The sequence below is a fragment of the Sarcophilus harrisii genome, chromosome 6, assembly GCF_902635505.1.
Source record: "Sarcophilus harrisii chromosome 6, mSarHar1.11, whole genome shotgun sequence".
NCBI lineage: Eukaryota > Metazoa > Chordata > Mammalia > Dasyuromorphia > Dasyuridae > Sarcophilus > Sarcophilus harrisii.
Genome location: NC_045431.1, coordinates 194,413,081 through 194,433,561, shown reverse-complemented (window position 1 = coordinate 194,433,561; position 20,481 = coordinate 194,413,081). Strand labels below are relative to the sequence as shown.

The following is a 20,481-nucleotide window of genomic DNA, read 5'->3' as shown; positions in this document are numbered from 1 at the left end:
AATCCCATTACACATCATGCACCTCTCTGTTGCCTGGACCCCCAAAATGGTAGACCTGAAGAGTTCCTTGAGATTAAAGGCAAAAGAAATAGGGAACATTTCAAAACTGATATCTCCTAATTTAAATGACTCTGTGGACTTTTCCAAGTCCTTACCAGCAGCCTAATCTCCTTAGAGTTGCCTGCTCTGGAAACTGTTCTCCAAATGGGTTCCCTAGCCTGGATTTCCATTTCAAGAGAATGCCCAGTCATGTGCACTTCCTTCCAGCTCAACTTATTCTCCCCAACTTCATCATGTTTCCCCTTAATGATTTTTATTCCCCTATTAGAAGGAAAAGGCAATTTCAGAGACAGAGACAGAATGAATCTTGTTTCCCTATAGTTGAATCTTTAGCACTTAGCACAATGCTGGCACATAGTAAGTTTTTAATAAATGCTTGACCTTTCTAGCTGACCCTTATGTTCCTTCATCTGGAAAATGGAAATACTGCTATCAGTGGGGCTAACCATAAGGGTGGTTGTGAGACTCAAATCCTTTTTGTAAAACACTGTAAAAGCCTTAAAATGTGTGTCTGTGTGCTTAATAAGTTGGTTATCTCTTTTTATAGTTGGTTCTCCCCTAAATAAAAATAAAGTTGATGATACCTTTTAATACTCGTGAAGAAAACTATCAACTTTAAAAGATTATATCATTGGGATGGCTTTTTTTTTTCCATCCTTCACTATAAATACTGCCTAGGAGGTACTTCCTTACTGGACACTGCTCCAGGAATACTAAGGAGCCAAACAAAATTTATTAGGCCTTCTCTTCATTCAAGATCAGGATTGTTCAATCATGTCTGCCTCTTCAGTCCATTTGAGGTTTTCTTGGCAAAGATACTAGAGAGGTGCATGTCCTGCAACTCATTTTACAGATCAGGAAACTGAGGTACACCAAGTAAAGTGGTTTTGATAACTAGAAACTTCTTTGCACAGATTGTCTTCCACTTAATCTGTTTATATTTTGCATATATCTAGTTATTATTTTAGTGACTCCCCTATTAAAACATAAAGTTTTTGAAATCAAATGTTCTTACCTTTCTTTGTAGCCTAGCATTTAATACAATACTGAGCAGGTAGTAAACACTTATTAAATATTTGATGACTAGAGTTTTCCTAGGGTTCCCAGTTGTAGACCTGGAGATAGATATCCTTAAGAAGTCCCTAAAGGAAATACTTAAATCACACTAATAATTAGTGTCAGACACTTATTAGTTGAGTGATTTTGGACAAGTCACTTTACCCTGTTTGTCTCAGTTTCCTCATCTATAAAATGAGCTGAAGGACATGGCACCACTCTAGTTATTTTTGCCAAAAAAGAAAAAAAAAATTCCAAATGGGGTGAAGAAGAGTCAGACATCACTGAACAATTCTGATCCTAAATGAAGGAGAGGTCTAGGAAGTTTTCTTTGTCCCCTCAGGATTCCTGGAACAGTGCCTATTAGTACATGATAAATACTTGTTGACAACTTGATTTGCTTGCCCTCAGTAAACACTTGGGCTGTTGAATGCCTTAACCTCTAGAGGGAGCCGGAAACCCTTTATCCTAGCTTTCCCAACCACTAATCAATTTGAAGTTAAGAATTGTAACCTAAGTGGAAGTTGTTAAGGCTAGTTAGAGATCACTTTATTCCACACCCCCCCCCACACACACACACACCCTTTAAAATCACCTTACAATAATCAATCAGCCTGGTTTTTAAGAAAGTCCATTTTGAAAAGAAAGTCTTTTTCAAAAAACATAGTAATACTCTCTACTTTGTGAATCCCTTTGACAAATTTATCAAATAGATTGCTGAAGTTGAAAGAGGTGAGTTCAGATTCCATAACTGACATTTCCAAACTATAACTTTGGGCTAACACTCTCCTAGGATAAGGTAAACTTTCCAATATTTGGGCGGGTGGAGGGGCAAGACCTAGTCCAAGGCCTGCTCCCCTAGAGGAAATCCTTCTACCTCTTGGTAGAGTTTAGACCCATTTAAAAATGGAGGGTGAAATTGAGTCACAAGCATTTCCGTTTAGTAAGAAGTTTTCAGATACTTCTGCCTTATGAAAATGTGTTTAGAAAGTTATTGGATATTTGCGTTTCATTTGTAGGGAAGAAAGATTGAGGACCAAGAGTGGCGCGGGACAGCCAAGGGCTGGATTTGGAGTCAGGAGGCGAGTTAGGAAAGCCAGAGCTGCCACTTGTGACCTTGGGCCACATAATCTCGCTGAGTTTTAATTTTGCGGCAAAATGAGGGGGTTGGATTTAGGTGATTCTAAAAGTTCCCCTTTCCCCAGTTTGAACTGTTTCCTCTTTGGTTCAAGGGGTTCAGCCTCCTAGGAGGAATGGGAGAGTGCACCACTACAGATAAGAATGGAAAAGGGAAAAGTCCCTGGCAGGATTGTCCCACCTGGAGAGTTCCCAAAGAGGGGAGTTTCATTCCTGGCCAGTAGTCCGGGAGTGAAGCCAGTTAGCCCCTCCAGATCTCCGGAGAGCTGTAGAGGCCGGCCCGTGGCCAGCTGTTGCAGGATGGGGAGGGAAGATCTGGGAAAGTCGGGGACGTCGGAGCTGTCGCCGAGAGATCGGCAGAAGTGGGTGAACTGGGGAGGGACTCATAGATCGACGAATTTATTGATGGGAGCCGGAGTGCTCAGAGCGAGGTAGGGGTGACCTGGCAAGGCAGGGAGCCCAGGGACGCGTGGGCGGCGAGAGCCCGCGGGAGGGAGCAGCCGGAGCTCGGGGGCCGGCCATCCCCGCCCCCCTCCCCAGCTGGTCCCCGCCTCCGTCACGTGGGAGAGCAGTGGCCGGCTGTCCCAGAGCCCTATGGCGCTGCGCTGGGACGCTCCTTTCCAGCTGCTCCGAGGAGCCGGGTGCAGGGGACACCCTCGATCCGCTCAGCGCCCTGCTCTGGGGAACCAGGTCAGTAGCTCTCCCGCCTCCTGACCCTCCGTCCCCTCCTGTCCGGGCTGATGGAAGCGGGGACACGCGCTCGGCTTGTCTCCGCGCTGAGGACGCGAAGCCCGACTCTTGGGAAAGAGCGCCTGAACGCACCCCGGACTGCGCGCGGGGCTGGGGGCAGTAAGCAAGGGCACGGGCAAGGACAAAGCCGGAGGCGAGGCGGTCCTCCGAGCCCTCCGCTGGCCCCGGGGAGCAGGTGACCCTGTGGGATCCCGCCAAGCCCGCCCAGCCCTTGGTCACCTGCTGGGGGTGTGGGGCGGGATGGTTAACAACTAATTTGCGTTCTCAGCTCCGAGGGTTGACCCGGGCTTGGCTCCTGGCCTGAAGAGCTGGGCAAGCTCCGACCCGACCAGGTAGGCGGCCGTCAGCCCAGGTGCGGGGTAAGAGGCAGGGAGGCCGGGAGGCAGGGAGAGGCGGCGCCTTACGTGGTCTGACCTTTCAGCCCCTTCTGACACTGGAATTCAGTCAGGTGGATCGACTCCTAATCCCAGTCTGTTCTGTTCAAGTGAGGAAAGTAACCGAACCAACCAGCGGGAGATCTCGGATAAGTAAGACGTGTGTACTCGAGACCCTGCGATAAAAAAAGTCCGTGCCTTACAGATGCCCGCGGAATTCTTACTGAAAACAAGGTGTTGCGTGTGCTAGGAAGAAAAAGGGAAAGAGGCGTTTATATAGCGTCTGATAAGTGAGTAGCTTGCTAAATAATTTTTTCCCAAAATTTTCATTTGGAAAAAACCAAACAACATTATTTGATCCTCACAACTACTCTGTGAGGTACTTATTATTATTATCCCCCTTTTACAGTTGAGAAAACTGAGGGTGACAGGTTAAATGCCTGGATTCAATCTTTTGCCTTCCAGACTCCAAGCCCAGCACTCTGTTCACTGCGTCACTAGTTGAAATCTTGGATGAAGCACTGGATTTAGGAAGTCCTGAATTCCCTCAATAATGACCCTCAATATAAGACATGACTTCCACCTGCCTTAGTTTCTTCTTCTGTAAAATGGGGATAGTAATAGCATGGGCCTTCCAGGATTGTGAGAATAAAAAATGATAATATAATGATTATATATATAATCTATGACCGTTTAATAAATGTGTTTTAAATGCCAAACTGAGGAGTTTGGGGATTTGGGGATCTAAAAGTAACAGGGAAGCTCTGGAGCTGATCTAGGGAGTGGTTTGTGGTTTAAGGATTCCATATTTCATCCCTTTGGAGAACTCCTGGGCACACACCATTGCTATTAAGGGGTATCGGCAACTTCTCCATGTTTTTATTCAGAGAAGGAGCTCAGTAAATACTTGATTGATAATCTGTAATTGAGCCTTGACAGTTGTCTGTGCCTGGGAGAGTTTAAGTAATTTAGGAGTCAGGCTGGATTTAGTAAATAAACTCAGGAAGCTGCCTGGAACAAACACTCTGAGGTCAAGGGACTTGTGTAGGGTCACACAGCTTGTTAGAAACAAAATTAAAGCCACATCTTGCTTCCTACAAGCCTAGCACTTCATTATTCAACTCTGCCCCCTCTCCCTTAATTCTTGGCTGTTTTATCGCATTGAAACAAGTTTTTAATTATTTGTTACATTTATTCAATAATTTTATGTTCCTTTGCCTTAAAAGCACAAGTGGAATGTTTTTACATCTAAATCAGTGAGGGGGAGTTAAACTACTTTTATTTATAGGATTCTCATTTGATATCCCCTCGTTTGCTTATTAATAACTTTCATGGAAAAAAATGCTTCCTTATTCCTTTAACAGAAATTTACATCAACTTGAGATCCTTTGTGCCAATGGAAAGCAGTCTGTGGGTAAAGGGAAAATGTAAATAATAATAAAAAATTGCATTTGAATTTGAACTCCTGACTCCCAGGCCAGTGCTTTCTCTATTGTGCCATCTAGCTTCCCTGAAAGGGCATGGCATCTCTATTACAGAACTTGGCTTTTTCTAGTGGTTGCCCTCCCAGGATATCTGTTCTTGCCTCCTTTCTCTTTACACTGTGAACTTATCCACCCTGTGACTTCAGTGATCACTTCTAGGCTGATGACTCCCAAATCTAGCTCTCTAACCAACCTCTCCTAGTAGCTAAATCCTGTATTTTTATAACAGCCTGATAAATGGGAGCTGGGGGGGGGGGGGGGGGGGGGGGGGGGGGGGGGGGGGGGGGGGGGGAACAGGACCCTAGCCCTAGTGTAGAAGAAGGCAATCGGATGGAAGAAATGAAGAAGAACATTGTGGAACCAGAATGCTTGGATTTAAATTCTGGCCATATTACTGTGTGAACTGAAATAAATCCCTTAGCCTTATCTGCAAAATGAGAAGGTGAACTAAATGACCAGATCAGAAATAATTGCTATTTAGATTCCTTGTGAGCCAAGAAAAACTAAATAATGAGCAAATGAGATTTGGGTTGGTGCCTATTATTGGCCAGTTCATGAAAGTCAGATGATTTGGATTTAAAGACTTAAATCTAGTAGCTCCATTTGAATCCCAGGGGGCTTTATTAAAGCTTGGTTTTCCAGAGTGTATTAAGGTAAACTTAAATTTATGACTAAATGACTAAATTTGCCCAAGATCACACAACTAGTAAAGATCTGAGGAAGTTCTAAGACCTAATCAAATCCCAATTCTGATGCTTACTACCCTAGTGGCCTTGAGAAAGAACAGAAACAATTATTCTTTACATTCTTTGTGAGCCATGGGTACTCATAAAATAAGGCGAATGAAATTTGTACTGGCATCTGTTAGCGGTCAGTGAGAGCTTTTAGCGTTTTAAAGCTCTTAGTCAAGTAGCTATATTTGAATCTCAATAGACTTTATCTAAATCCGGTTTTCCAGGGTGTATTTAGGCCTACTGAGATTTAAGTGACTTGCCCAAGATCACACAGCTAGTAAAGACTCCAAGCCTCTGAAGTCTCACCTATTTCTAGATCTTTGATGCTAAGAAGGGATAGGGAAAAGTTTAGATGGTTCTCATCCCAACTTAGGCGGTATTAGAAGTCTGACTTTATTGGTCTATCCTTTATTGATCTGGTGGTATGCCATCTTTATCAATTTTTTTTTGGTGAGGTTCTGTTTATAGGAGTGTGATAATGATATGTTGGAACAATATCTAGAGCTTGAACACAGGCTTCCATTATTGCTGCTTACATGAAATAAAAATCTGGCTTTTTTTTTCCTTGTTGTGAAAACGTCTTCCCAAACACCTCTTTCTTTGGGCTCAAAAGGCCAGATAACTTTTTTTTGGAGGCAATTAGAGTTAAGTGGCTTGCCCAGGGTCACACAGCTAATAAGTGGTAAGTATCTGAAGTTGAATTTGAACTCAGGTCCTCCTGACTTCAGGACTGGTACTCTATCCACTTTGCCACTTAGTTGCCCCTAGATAGTTTTTTTTTTTTTTTTTTTAAACAGGAAATGACAAATGAGTTGTAAGCACAAGGTTAGAATTTGGGAGTAGAAATGTAGTATAGAATAGGATGTGGGGATAGACAAGAGAGGACAGAGAGAAGGCTTGGAAAGTGGGAGGAAAAGAAATGAGTTTTTTCTTTAGTGACATCTTAAAAACAAATTAGCATCATGGGATTTAGGTTTTTCATCTTTCCCAAGGAGATAAACACATCTTCCAAACAAGATTCAGACAATAGTCTTAGGAAGCTCAAAAACAGCTCTTGATTTGATCTTACTCAAATCACCCCATTATTTACACCTTCCCCTTCACACAAAGAAGTATTTCCTAGCAAGGGCTAAGCTCCTTTCCAGGAATGCCTTCATGGGAGGCGGTAGGCATTGGGATTCCTAACCCTTACTTTGGTGAACAATTTATAGCTCTTGGGAGAGGATGAAAGATTGAGCTTGGCTAAGTGATTTGCTGTCTGAAGTCAGTCATGGGATAAAGGAAGATTTTTCAGACTTGTACCTTTGACCTCAGCCCCTGACCATTCCTGGATGTTGCTAAGGATTCATTTGAAGCCATGCTTATCTTCTGCAAAGAAATCTCTTATTGAAGTAGAATGCTTATTCTTTGTCATGATAATACCAAGGTCTTGTCTGTGGACTTCAAGTTACCTCTGCCTAGGAAATGAAGCAGATATTTTAATATATTCATTTACCTAGGAATCAACTGAGATCCCAAACAAAAAGATTTGCCTGAAAAGTCGATGACAGAGTCAATATTAAGCAATCCCCTTAGTCATACTCTCCTTATCGCAATGATTTTGAACTGTTCTCCCTCACCTCATCCCTTAATCCCATTCCCCTACTCTACTCTAAACCTAAATATCCCTTCCATTGTATGCTCTTCTTAAACTGGGGGGGGTCTCATTAACCATGAGGGTTAATGACACTGGGGGGGTGTCATTAAACATGTGGGGATCATTAAAAAAAATTAGCAACAATAAGAGGTATCAAATATTCTACCAAGATTTAATAAATTATGTGAAAATAAACAAGTACATCTGTCTCATTAACGTATGTTAAATATGTTGAAATACATGTTAGCTCCAATATACATATTTATACAGTTATCTGGTTGTGCAAGAAAAATCAGATCAGGAAGGAAGAAAAAGAAAAACTGAGGGGAAAAAAACCAAAATGCAAGCAAATAACAGAGAGAGTGAGAATGCTGTGTTGTATTCCACCCTCTGTTCCCATGGTTCTCTCTCAGGGTGTAGATGGCTCTCTCCATCACTGCACAAATGGAGCTGGTTTGAATCATCTCAATGTTGAAGAGAGCCACATCCATCAGATAGTCTTGTTGTTGAATGGCTATACTTTTAACTCATTTCTCCTCTCCCTGCCTCTCCTGAGACGCAGGAATTGGAATACTCAGTGCTCCCCATCACCACTTCCAGATTGTCCCTTCACCACTATCACTCAGGGACCTGGCCTCTAGGGTTCACCCTATTCATATCTACCACCCAATCAGAGTTCTGGTAGCTGTTAACAGCTCCAGGACTCTGCCCTTCTTTCTTCAATGTGTTCATTACCTGTTTCACAATCTTTCCTCTCTAACTCCTGCCCTCATGTGAGACGACTTCCACATACACAATCCTATTCCCTTGAACACTCTCATTTCGTAATTTTTTGACATACTTGTTCCACATGACCCACTACAACCATTCACAAAGTTGGTCATATTCTCGATTATGTCATTGCCTATACGTTTTACCTTCGTGTTCATGTACTCTGAAACTCCCTTCTCTTTTTTTCCCACTTCTATTGTTTTGTTACCCCAAACCCTATTATCCTGTGAACTCTTGGTCTAATACTGTTTCTCTCCCAGACTGTCACCCCAACATTAGCTATTCTCTTTTCCCCTCCTCTTCCCCTCTTTAGGTGGACCAATTCAAAGCTACACTGGTCTTTTAAGTCCTTTGCTTCATACTGCCAATCCTCACTCAGCCTTAGATCTCTCCTTTTGCCGCCTTTGCTCCTACACCCATACAACTAAATGAAGCTGGGGAAAATCTTGAGACCATGCTGACTGGGTTTACTACAAATTTGTTACATAACCTCAACTGTGTCCTAAATACCTAACAGCAATCCTTTTGAACCTTCCTAATTAATTTACTGTCTCTCTCAGCATAGTGACTCTTATAAACCTCTTCATCACTCTCTAAACCTCCCAAGGCTATCCTTCATCTATCCTCTCAACTTGACTCATGTTTTACTGAAAAAAATTCAGGTTGGGTGCCAAAAGCTCCCACTTCTTCTGCCACATCTCATATCACCCAAATGCCTTTTGTTACTATCTCCTCCATTACCTTTATCTCACATGAAGAGATGGCCTTCCTCTTGCCAAAGTAAGCCCTTCAACATGCAGTGATTGATTCCATTCCATCTTCTCGAGGAAATTGTTCCCTCTATCCCTATCTGGCTGCTTTCTTGCTGCCTACAAATATGTTTGTATCTTCCCCATCGAGAAATCCTCACTTGACTCATTCAGTCGAATTATATTTCTCCTCCATTTAGTGGCTAAATTCCTTGATAAGACCATCTGTAAATAGGTATTTTTACTTCCTTTCTTTGTTCTCTCATTTTAACTCCCTACTGTCTGGCTTCCAGCCTCCTCATCCAACACAGATTACTCCAAAGTTATTAATGTTCTCTTGACTGTGAAATCCAGTGGCCCTTTCTCAGTCCTCATCCTTCTTGACTCTCTATAGTCCTGGTTCAAGACTGGAAATTACCCTCTTGATGTCCCTTTCTTAAGTTTTTGTGCACTACTGTTTCCTTGATTTTTCTCTTATCTATCTGATCACATCTCAGACTCCTTGGCTGGATCTTCATTCAACTCAACAACAATCTGTGTCTTTAGATTGTTGACTTATCTGTACGGTTTTGAGGAATTTTTTTTTCTTTGGTTGCTGTCGTTAATTTTCCCTGGACACCAGCACAGTACAAGGACTGCCCTTTGCTTATCCTTCATCCTCACTTCATGTCCTGCCCTCCTTCTTTTCTAATCATTTTCTCATATCAATATCACTAATGCAGACCAATGTTTCAGTTGTCTCCGTTATGGTTTTTTAGTGCACTGTAATGCAATGTATAACAATAAATGGAAACATTATATTTGTCCTCACTTCATGTTCTGCCCTCCTCCTTTTCCAATCATATTTTCTCTGATCAATATCACTAATGTAGACCAATATTTCACTTGTTTCCATTATGATTTTCCACAATGTAACAATAAAAGGAAACATTTTATTCCCATTTTCAAACTATTCTGTGAGGTCAGAAAAATTACTTTACCTTTGTTAGGTTCAGTAAGATTGATCAAGAGACCAAAATAGGGGATAGGGAGAGGTCTTACCCATTATAGGTAGATGATGAGTCAGGAAGACTTGAATTCAAAATCCTTCCCTCAAGTACTTACTAGCTGTGTGATCCTAATGGGCAAGTCACTTAACCTCTGTCTTTCTCACTTTAATCCTCTCTAAAATGGGGATAAGAAAAGTACCTCCTTTCAGGGTTGTTGTGAGGATAAAAATGAGATAGTCATTATAACCTTACAAACCTTAAAATACTATATGAATACTAGCTATTATTATGACTATTATTATCTTGGCTTCTCAACCTAAATCTTTTGAGTTCACAAGAATTTTCAATTGTTTGAATCAGCTTTGTAGCCTCTTTACAATCCTGGGCTCCATGGAAGCTCATGAGATCTTTTTCCTAGCACTCCCCACCCCCCAGGAAAATGATCAGTATCTCACCATCCCAAGGAACCTATATGGTCCCATACTTTAAAGCTCTAGTACTTAGTCAAAGGTCAGCCAAATCTGGGGCAGGAAGGAGTTAGCACTGGGCTAATCAATCCAAATGGCTCTCTGTGACTTCACTTCAGTGTCCCAAGGCACCAATTATCTGGGATGTGGTATTTCCCCACTGGAGCCAGACTAAGGCCTCAAGGGACCCCCACACATCTGACAGCCAGCCTTCTGTGTAGCCTGCCACATGAGTCAGAAATACCTATCAGCATACCTTTTTTCCTGTATACTGTGCTAATTGGATTAGGAGAGAGCTGGAACTCAGATGGGTAAGAGTTTCTATAATACAGAATGACAGAGAAACAAGGTCCTCTAATGATATCTTTGCAAAGAGATTGTCTCTTTACCTCTTTCTGACCTAAAGGAGAACGTCCTGCGATCCCACTGTGGATAAGAGAACAGCATTAGTATGGTCCAGAGCCCTGCTTTTGGTAGAGATTCAGTTGTATTTGCTGTAAAGGCCAGTGGACTAGGCAGAGAAGCCCAGTCCCGCTGGCACTGAGCTTCTAGGCTGAGCAGTGTGATAGTTGGGAATTAGTCTTTTGTCTGGGCTAAACATTTCTCTAGATCAGGGATATTGCAATCACCATTTGTGAGAAAATTCCTTGCAGTAGAAACCCATTGCTTTTATTAACTGTGACACCAAGTTTTTGTTGTTTAAATCTTTGTGACTCCGTTTGAGGTTTTCTAAAGTGATTTAACATTTCCTTTCTTAGCTCATTTTACAAATAAAGAAACTGAGACTGATCGATTAACGGATTTACCTAGGATATCACAGCTAACTAGTGTCTAAGGCTGGATTTTGAATTTAGTTCTTCCTGAGAATGAATGCTCTATCACGCTACCTAGCTATCTATGTACCTACAGAAATAAGGAGGGGTGCAGTCCTCACCTCTGAGTGGTCTCATGTTATTCCTTTCTGGCATCATTGGTCAGACTAATGAGTAATTTTGGAATCTCCTAGATACTCCATAACTAGGAGAAACTCCTAGTTTCTGCATTCTGGAAGTAGAGCTTTGGAACCAAGTTTACCTTGATTCCAGAGTTAGACAAAGTCAGCATATCATAGTTAGCTGAAGAGAACGAGGATTCATCTGCTGTAGGGCTTCTTAAACTTTTTTCCACTAGTAACCCTTTTTTTCTGAAAAAAAAAATTTATTTTCAAATTTTTTATTATTATAGCTTTTTATTTACAAAATATATGCATGGGTAATTTTTCAGCATTGACCCTTGCAAAACCTTGTGTTACAACTTTTCCCCCTCCTTCCCTCCACCCTCTTCCCTAGATGGCAGATAGACCAATACATGTTAAATATGTTAAAATATATGTTAAATCCAGTATATGTATACATAGTTAGACCATTATCTTGCTGCACAAGAAAAATCAGATCAAGAAAGAAAAAGAAAAAAACTTGAAGGAAAACAAAAATGCAAGCAAACAATAAGAGAGTGAAAATTCTATGTTATGGTCCACACTCAGTTCCCATAGTCCTTTCTCTGGGTAGATGACTCTGAGCAATTTTTACATGACCTTATATATAGGTGTATAAAATAAGTATATAAATCTAACAGACTTGCCCAAGTCCTACAGATAATAAGTAGCAACAAGTGCCAAGATTTAAACCCTATGGTTTTTCCTCCATATCGCTACCAGCCAAGCATCTGAGCTCCTGGGAGAGAGCCTGAGGCTCCAAGACAAAGAGAAATCTGGGCCTGTGATATAAATCAGTACTGGGATTAGAAGGGAGGTATTTTTTACATTAAACAGAATAGAGTATTTTATGACAAAATTGTAAAAAAAAAAAAAAAAAAAAAAAGAAGAAGAAGAAGGCTGGGAGATAATGCAGTGGACTTGACTAAGAGCAAGATTTCTCCAGCACAACTTTTAAAAGGGAACAGGAGAATACGAAGTTCCTAAAGGGGATTTTTGGCAAACAAATTATGATCCTGTGATAGTCTTTCTCTTCCTCTTTTTTTAATTTCTCCACCCCTATTCACTTAAGTAGCCCATTCAAGATTGAATTTATCCTCCATAAGTGGTTGTTTCTGCTGTTTTTCAAGGTTCCCTAAGAAAGCAATTTCTTCAACAAACCCTTTATTCTATATCCTTAACAATGCCCCTCCCTTTCTCCAAAGAATTCTTTCCCAGCCTCCCTCAGTGTTTATGCTATGATAATCTTCATCTTGACTATATCATGTTTGTACATAATTTACAAGTTGTCTGTCCAATACACAGCTCCTTAAGAGGGATTTTTTTTCTTTCTTTGTATAGTAGGCACTTATTAAGTGCCTTTTATTAAGGCTTTTATTAAGTTTGTTGACTTGACTTAACCACTCTTAGCCTCAAGCAGATCTCCAAGATGATAAAGTGAAAGCTATTTTGCCTATCTATAAAGGGAGTTTCCACCCTGGAAGTTCCCCACAACATGTGTCATGCTTTTTAAAGAATAGAAAAGAAAAAGAAAAAAAAAAAAAAACTTAAAGCATTTTCAAATCTTTGAGGGGTGACCAGTCCAGAAATCAGTGAGACAGCACACATTTACTGCTTAAAATCTGAACAAGGCCTGGAAGTCAAACTTTCTCTATTCCTCTGAATCAAGAAGAGAAATGAGAAGTAAGAGTTCAAAAAAAAAAAAAAAGTATATTGTATCAGGTGTCATCCCATGTCTTACAGAGAAATTCTGTTTTGAATTAGTTGGTTAGAAGAGGAGGTGGGAAAATGAACCAATGCCATGGGCTTACTTGGTTAGTAATTTTGACATTTGTTTACAGCAAGAGTCAGGGAGAATACTGTTTTCTTCTTCTTTGTCCCTATAAGTGAGTGAAAAGTTCACCAGAAAGTCTGTTCTTGGAATCCATGCCTGGAGGTTACTAATGTAATAATCCAAGAATGAAGCAGATTTTTATTACACTTGGGGATTTTTTGGTCCCTTGAAAGGAAAAGAATGATTATTGAAAGAGGTATGATAATAACTCTGATAATTTTTCCTTCTATTGCTCTTTTACCCTGTAAATGACATCTAAATTGCTCCAAGAGTCAATAGTCGCTGCATTTTGGGCAGTGACTTAGGAGCTAGCCATCTCTTTTGATGACAACAGAAAATAATTATGGATCAGAAAAAAACTGTTTGGAGAGGTCTCAGAAGAGGAGCAAAGTGTTTTTTTCCCCCTTCATTTTTATAATTTGGTTGAATCTGAACTTTTTTTATTCATGACATAAATTGTATTCAGTAGGAAAGAAGTATATTGAATAGTAAACTTAAAAAATAAAAATATAAAAAGTTCTTATCATGACTCATGTTTAATGTTTGATAATGAGAGAATTTTGCCACAGAGCCAAAAAGGACTTAAGAAGCATTTTACATTATTAAAATATTTCCAATTTTAATTGTTCTTCCATTATATTTGAGTAGTTTAGAAGTTCATTTTCCAAGAGAAAGTCTAAGAGGAATGAATTAAACAATCTGTCTTCCATTCTGAGAATATGAAAACATGGATAACAAGGAAATGATATTATCAAAATAGAAATCATTCATTTCAAAAACTTTTTTTGAATCACTAGCCACTGGTGGGCTTTAAGATGATTCCTTCTAATGTTTCTTCATTCCATATAAAGCTTGCTCATGGTTTTCAAATTTCTTTTCGTTCGTACTTTTTACTATTTTAAAGATAAATATGATGTCATGCCAGAGGCCTTTAATACATTTGTTATAAAATTATTTTTGATATCATTTATTGTGCAAATTATTTCCCCAATATTGTATGAATTTTATAACCATGACACATATGGCACATGATAATATGGAATAATTGATATATTGCTATATATTAGGAATTAATTTAACATTTACATTAAGGATGTGTTTGGAGTTTAGCATCAAATGTTGGGGTTTGCAAAATCTTAGGAAGAATCACAATGGCCATTCTCTTTGGCAAAAGATATTTGATAGAAGAGGTTACAAGCAAAATGAAGAGATACAATGGGCACCAGGAATGGTAAATATGAAATAGATTTGGAGAGCAATAGTTAGCTAGGAAAGGTTTTTTTTTGTTTTTTTGTTTTTTAATTAACAATGGGAAAGATAAGTTCCCTAGTGGAACTCACAATTAACTAGGAGAAAGGATATACTCAATGATAGACTAAATCCATAGAGGAATTTAGCACTGTGACTGGTTAAAACAAAAGGGTTCAGCAAGGATGGCTTGGGCCATAGGCAGATTTGTAGGAGAAATTTAACCTCAGGGACTGGACACAGCAATGTGGGGTATCAATGACCTCCCAGAAGCTGGGATTGTAAGGTTAAGTAATCCTGATCAGTATCTTTCCCTGCTTGCCTCAAGGAGTAATCTTATCATTCTTTCTCTGCCAACTCCCCCTACTAACCCAGGACCTCATCATTAACATTAATTAAAAATAATCATTCTTTAAAAAAAAAAAAAAAAGGATAATTTCTTTGTCTCAAAGATTCATAGTTTGCAACTAGAATTAGAAACCATCTAATTAAACGAAAAAAATGAAGACAGAGTAGTTGAGTGATTTATCAAAGAGTAGGAAGAAAGGAAGGATTTATTAAGCACCTATGCACTTTACAAATATCTGATTTCATAATAGTCTTGGAATCCCCACTTTACAACTGAAGAAACTTTGGCAGTTTAAGTACCTTACCCAGGTTCACATAGCTAGTGTCTTGGGACAGGATTTGAACTGAGGTCTTCATGACTGTAGGATATAAAAAATACAAATAGAGTATAGAGAAAGAAACTAAAGAAGTTTAGGAGAAATACAAGTCTTAAGAGAAATGTAAAGTTTGTTGGGTACTTAGAATCTAAGAGATAATCTTTTTGAACTCAGGAGTTTGGTACAGGAATGAAATTGCAAGTTGGGACCAAAAACTAAGCAGTGATTCCAGAATATCATTTTTCCTCATTTCTTTACCCTTAAGTTTCAAAAACTAACATTATTTATTATTGGCTTCCCAGATATTCTCTGTTTTTTTTTTTTCAGTGACATTTTTTCAATTTCTTCTAGTAATTAAGAATATGCTTTTCAATTCTTTAAGAACGTCTTACCAGATCTGACTCTGGATCTCTCTGTTTCTATCCTCCTTTCTTCTCTGGTAGCACGACCATCCCTCTGATTGTTCTGCCTGTAGATGGGCCCAAATTATTTGCCTGCCGCTTTTTCTTGATACAATTGGGTGATGATGCTCTTTGTGGGTGTCCTTTATTTCAGAGTGAGTATTCTGGGGTTTTTTTCTCAATTTAATTTTACTTCTTAATCACTAACTTATGTTTGTAGTCATTCTTTTGGAAGACTGAGCATCTTGCTTAAGCAATGCTGTCTCCTTGGTTGTTAAGTCATGTCCAAGCTCACATTTCTCACATCTGTCTTCTCTCCACTTATTCCACCTACATCCTAATTTGAATGCTTGTCACAGGAACTATTATAACAGCCTCCTAATTGGCTTCCATCCTTAATAGCTATAATAATGGCTAACATTTATATGGTGTTCACTATGTGTTAGACACCGTGCTTTACAATTAGTAGCTCATTTGGTCTTCACAGTTCTCTTCCTTCCACTTTCCATTCTCCATATAACTTCCAAAATAATCTTCTTAATGTCATAGGTATGACCAAGTTACTCCCCTATTCTAGACCTTTCAACGACTCCTTAATGCCTGGTAGTGTGATTAGTATTTATTTATTGATTAACTTTTTATTGACTCTGGGATAAAACATAGTTTCCTTTTTGACATTTAAAACCCTATACAATATGTCTGTCCCCTACATTTCCACCAGCATGTTATTACCCTCCATACGTTCTACATCTCAGTCAGCTGTCCCATTTGCTATTCCTCAAATTCTGAATTTCATTTCCTATATTTAAGTTTTTGCATGGGCTATGTGTCTTATTCCCTCCTCATCAACACTTCTAGAATCCATACCTTCCTCTTTAAGGTTCTATTCAGATGCTACCTCCTATCTCTCTATATAGGTTGACATATTGCATTCCATTACATTGGAAATGTTAAGCTCCTTGCATTCAGAGATTGTTTTTCCTTTTCCTTTCTTTGTTTTCTTTCTTTTTTGTCTTTATATTCTCCCCAGTGTCTACAAATAAACTTTTCACAAATGCTTTAATGTGGTTGAGATAAGATATTTTTGTTAAATTTTCTTTTAGCAGTTTTATCCTTAATCTCAGGTATTGCATTGAAAATGTGTTGTTTTGTTTCTTCAATATGATGGCACATACAAAGTTCACTCATTTTGCCTTGCGACATGAGAACAAGAAATATAGATTTAGTGGCAGACTGGTTTAAATTCAGGTCCTGTATTGTGGGTAAAGAACTAATCATAGAGCCTGAATAAAAGGTAACAAAACTGAAGCTCCAACCTCTGGAGCTTAAGAATGAAGTCACTTCTTTAGAGATCTGGTGTTTACTCTAGCTGTCAATAGTAATGGTGATGACTTTTTTTTTTTTTTGTAAAATAGCTTTTTACTTTTCAAAACACATGCAAAGATAGTTTTCAACATTCACCCTTGCAAAACCTTGTGTTCCAAATTTTTCTCCCTTCCTCCTCACCTCCCACCTCCCCTAGACAGCAAGTAACCCAAAATAGGTTAAACATGTACAATTCTTTTACACCAATTTCTACATTTATCATGCTGCACAAGAAAAATAAGATCCAAAAGGAAAAAATGAGAAAAAAAACAAACAAACAAGCACTCAAACAATAACAATAAAGGTGAAAATACTATGTTGTAATTCAAATTCAGTCCCCACCATCCTTTCTCTGGATGCAGATGGCTCTTTTCATCACAAGGTTATTGGAATTGGCCGAATCACCTCATTGTTGAAAAAGAACCAAGTCCAGGTGATGACTTTTAAAGAAGGCATTAAATCTTCAACAGGTTTTAGTCATTTTGTTGCTTTTTACTTTGTATCCATGTTGTATACTGTATATATATTACACATGTTAGATTGATATTTCTGTGAAAATGATATATTTGGAGCTAAAAGATACCTTTGAGATCATCTAGTCCAGTCCATTCAATTTATAATCGTCCTGTTCTATATGTTGCCACTGAATCCAGATGACTCTGGAGGAGAAAGGTAGGCAGGTGACCTTGCACAGCCTCTTTCACTTAAATCCAATTCACTTGCATGTCATGGCATTACAATTAGCAGCTCATTTGGTCTTCACAATTGTCTTTCTTTCACTTTCCATTCTCATATCCTTCTTATCTATGACCTCTTTGACATATATCATGGTCCTCTTGGAGAATGAAGGACAAACTACAAGGCATTAGATGTAATCTCTTCCCTTCCCCAATTTCCCATCTCCGGCTCTGTGCTGGACACTGCAATCTATATAAGACTTAATCTACATATAGCTCTAGAAAATCATGAGAAAATGCACCATCTTCTCTTTATAAATCTGAAAGACTGTCAGTGTAGAACTGAAACTCCATTGATGGATTGATCAGTTAGGCTGAACTCAAAACAGATGGCTTCTATTTTCTTAGTACAGTAGGAGATGAGGTTCACTGCATAAAGAGATTGAGGGAAGAGATGGCATAAGAGACTGAGAGAAAAGAATAATTTTGGAACAGTCCTTTTGGAGAGAGAGATCCAGAGTTAGAGAAGAATAAAAGCATTCCATGTAGCAATGGAGACCCAGTCTGGACTGGAATGGAGACTGGGTGACTTCTTACAGGCAAGGGTGAGAAGAAAGAGCAGAGAAATGAAGAAGAGAGACAGAGAGAGAGAAGCAGCAAAAGAGAGAGGGAGGGAAGGAGAGAGACTGAGAAGGTAGAATCCCTCTCTTCCTCTCTGTTCTCTATGGCACCATCCTAGCATAAGTCTTTATTATGACTCACTTAGACTATAATAATAGTCTTCCTTATTTCTCTGTCTTCTGTTGCTTCCCTACTGAATTTCCTGGTGCTTGGATTTAGGCCTGATATTTCTCTGCCCTTCAGATAAACACAGTAAAGATCTCCATTTTTAGAGAGCCCAGCATTATCTCCAGATTCTGAGGCACCAAAGAAGAACTTTAGTGGACAAAATCAACCAAGAAAATTATAATCTATTTTGATAGGTGACTATGTCCTATATTCCTTCTAAACTCCATATCCTTCTTATCCATGAGGTAAGGTCCTAGAAGATGGTATGTAGTAAATAAATGGAAAGAAGGAAGTAATGGTTAGGATTGATTTAAGTCCTATTCTCAGAGCTAGAGATGGAATGGTGAAGAGGAGGTCATGGGACTGGGAAAAATTTAGGCAGCTTAGTGAATATGTGCCTGGGGGAGAGGGGTGCTCAGCACCCCAGGATGTGACAAAAAAGACATTAAGGAGAATTTATGGACTTAAAACTTTCCAAGTCAAAGATTTAGATTTGCAAATTGGGAATGAATCAAATATAACTCAAGTTTAAATCTAAAAGAAAATTAATGAATGAATGAATAAAGCATTTGTTATACACTTACTACAGCTACAGAATTAGATTACACATTGAAAAGTAAGACAGGGCCCATTATAATGGGGAAACAACAAACACATTTGGAAAGTTTCAGCTGCAAGTGCAGTTGAGAGGTCTCATGATCCTTAGGGTAGAATGAAAAGCAGGTGGTTATACCACTTAATGTTATTTACACCAATCGAAATCTTAAAAGTTTCTGATGTTAAATCATCTGACAGTGCCAAAGATCATGATGGCAAGAACATTCTTTTGGGGGTTGTTTAAGGCTGTAGCACCTGCAGAAACAGTGGTCGGCTGCATCTCTACAAGGGCTGCCTCTCAGGGGACATGGGCTAGATGCATCGTTATGCCCAAGGCTCTTGGGTTAATGGTGCTGGGCCATGTCAATAAGAGTCTGAGGGGAAATGGCACTGGAGATAATGGTGCGGATTTGGATTTCTTGGTACATGCTGCTTCCTGTCTCTCCCTCAGGCCTCACTGCTTTAGCTTGTCTGGATTTCCTGTCCTGTGGGTGGCAGTTGGTTGGCAGTTGATATGGATGGCTCCTTTCCACAGATGCTACCTTCCCAAATATAAGGGTTAGACTTGAAGCTGTCTAAGAGCATTGGTACTTCCAGGATTATTGTGTCTATATCCCTATTAGTGGTGGCTGGTCTATAGTTGGTGGCGAGGAGGGAGGTGAGCTTCTTCCCAATCATTTCCTCTCTCCATGGTGGTTGGAGGTGCTGGACAGGAAACAGATATGATGGCTTAGGAGACACCACCATTCTTAAAAACTCTTGGGTTAGAGGCGTGACTGAATCCAACAGCGTCCAAATGGAAACAATAAGTAGAGTTGTTCCACTGGTCTGGCACATGCTTTCTCTTGTACCTCCCTCTGGGTACCCAGATGCGTTAGTTAGGCTGATTTGCTTGCTGAAAGGTTGTACCTGAAACTTCAGGAGGAATATGTTTCAGAGCAAAGGGATGAATCTGGTTTGCCATGGAATAAGAGAATATTGGAACAAAGAAGAAACTTAAGAGTCTTTCCTCTTTTTGAATTTAAAAAAACCAAAACCCATGAGGAATTGGACGAATTGATATAAAATCCAGGTGGAAATATTTTGAAAGTTGTTGGAAACATTTAGCTCAAGAAGGAACTGAAAGTTGGACTTAGAGATTTTAGACTCGCTAGGGTAAATGAATGAACTGACCAAGGAGAGAGTGACCAGTGTCTCCAGAAGAATACTAAGTTACCACTTGAAAGAAATAGAGGGAAGAGCCATAAAGAGAGGAAGACTGGGAATATACAGTGTCTTCTAATCAAAAGGAGGGAAGGTTCTTAGTCAGTACTGCAGGAATCAAGGTGGATGGTGTTAGAAATACACTATTGACACAGAAAATTAGATATCAAGGGAAATTTATTAAAGAAGAATCTTAAGGAATCAATCATAACATTTCTGACCAGAAGGGAGCCCCACTTCTCTTCTGGAAGAGGGATCCCAGAGCACAGAATTGAGAGAAGTTTTTAACTTGTTAATTTGGTGTAGTCCCTCCCTTCAGAGAACAGATTGGTCCATTCCTTTCGAGTCAGAATCTTTCGGATATGTCCAATTTCATGTTTACCCCCAAATATGTATAAACATGTTCCCCCTCTGTCATCATACATCCCATGTTTAAAAATGGCAGAAAACTCCTCCTATGGGGTATGTTGTTTAATATTCAGTTAGCCTATTAAACAGGCATAGTGATTTAATTTGGTCAGG

At 39.5% G+C, this 20,481-nt stretch overlaps 1 protein-coding gene across 14 annotated transcripts in view; it reads left to right on the top strand.

Annotated features, from left to right (window-relative positions):
* The first annotated feature begins 2,659 nt into the window (after positions 1-2,659).
* PPFIBP2 (PPFIA binding protein 2) overlaps positions 2,660-20,481 on the top strand; it is a 181,574-nt gene continuing 163,752 nt past the window's right edge. For 4 of the 14 annotated variants that reach the window (XM_031942174.1, XM_031942175.1, XM_031942173.1 and 1 more), the window contains exons 1-2: positions 3,317-3,335; positions 3,489-3,667. The gene's annotated coding sequence lies outside the window, so the exon portion shown is untranslated. Of the gene's footprint in view, positions 2,944-3,314; positions 3,336-3,487; positions 3,668-15,370; positions 15,484-20,481 lie in introns of those variants that run through there. The other 10 variants (XM_031942185.1, XM_031942179.1, XM_031942166.1 and 7 more) reach the window with 9 other exon arrangements.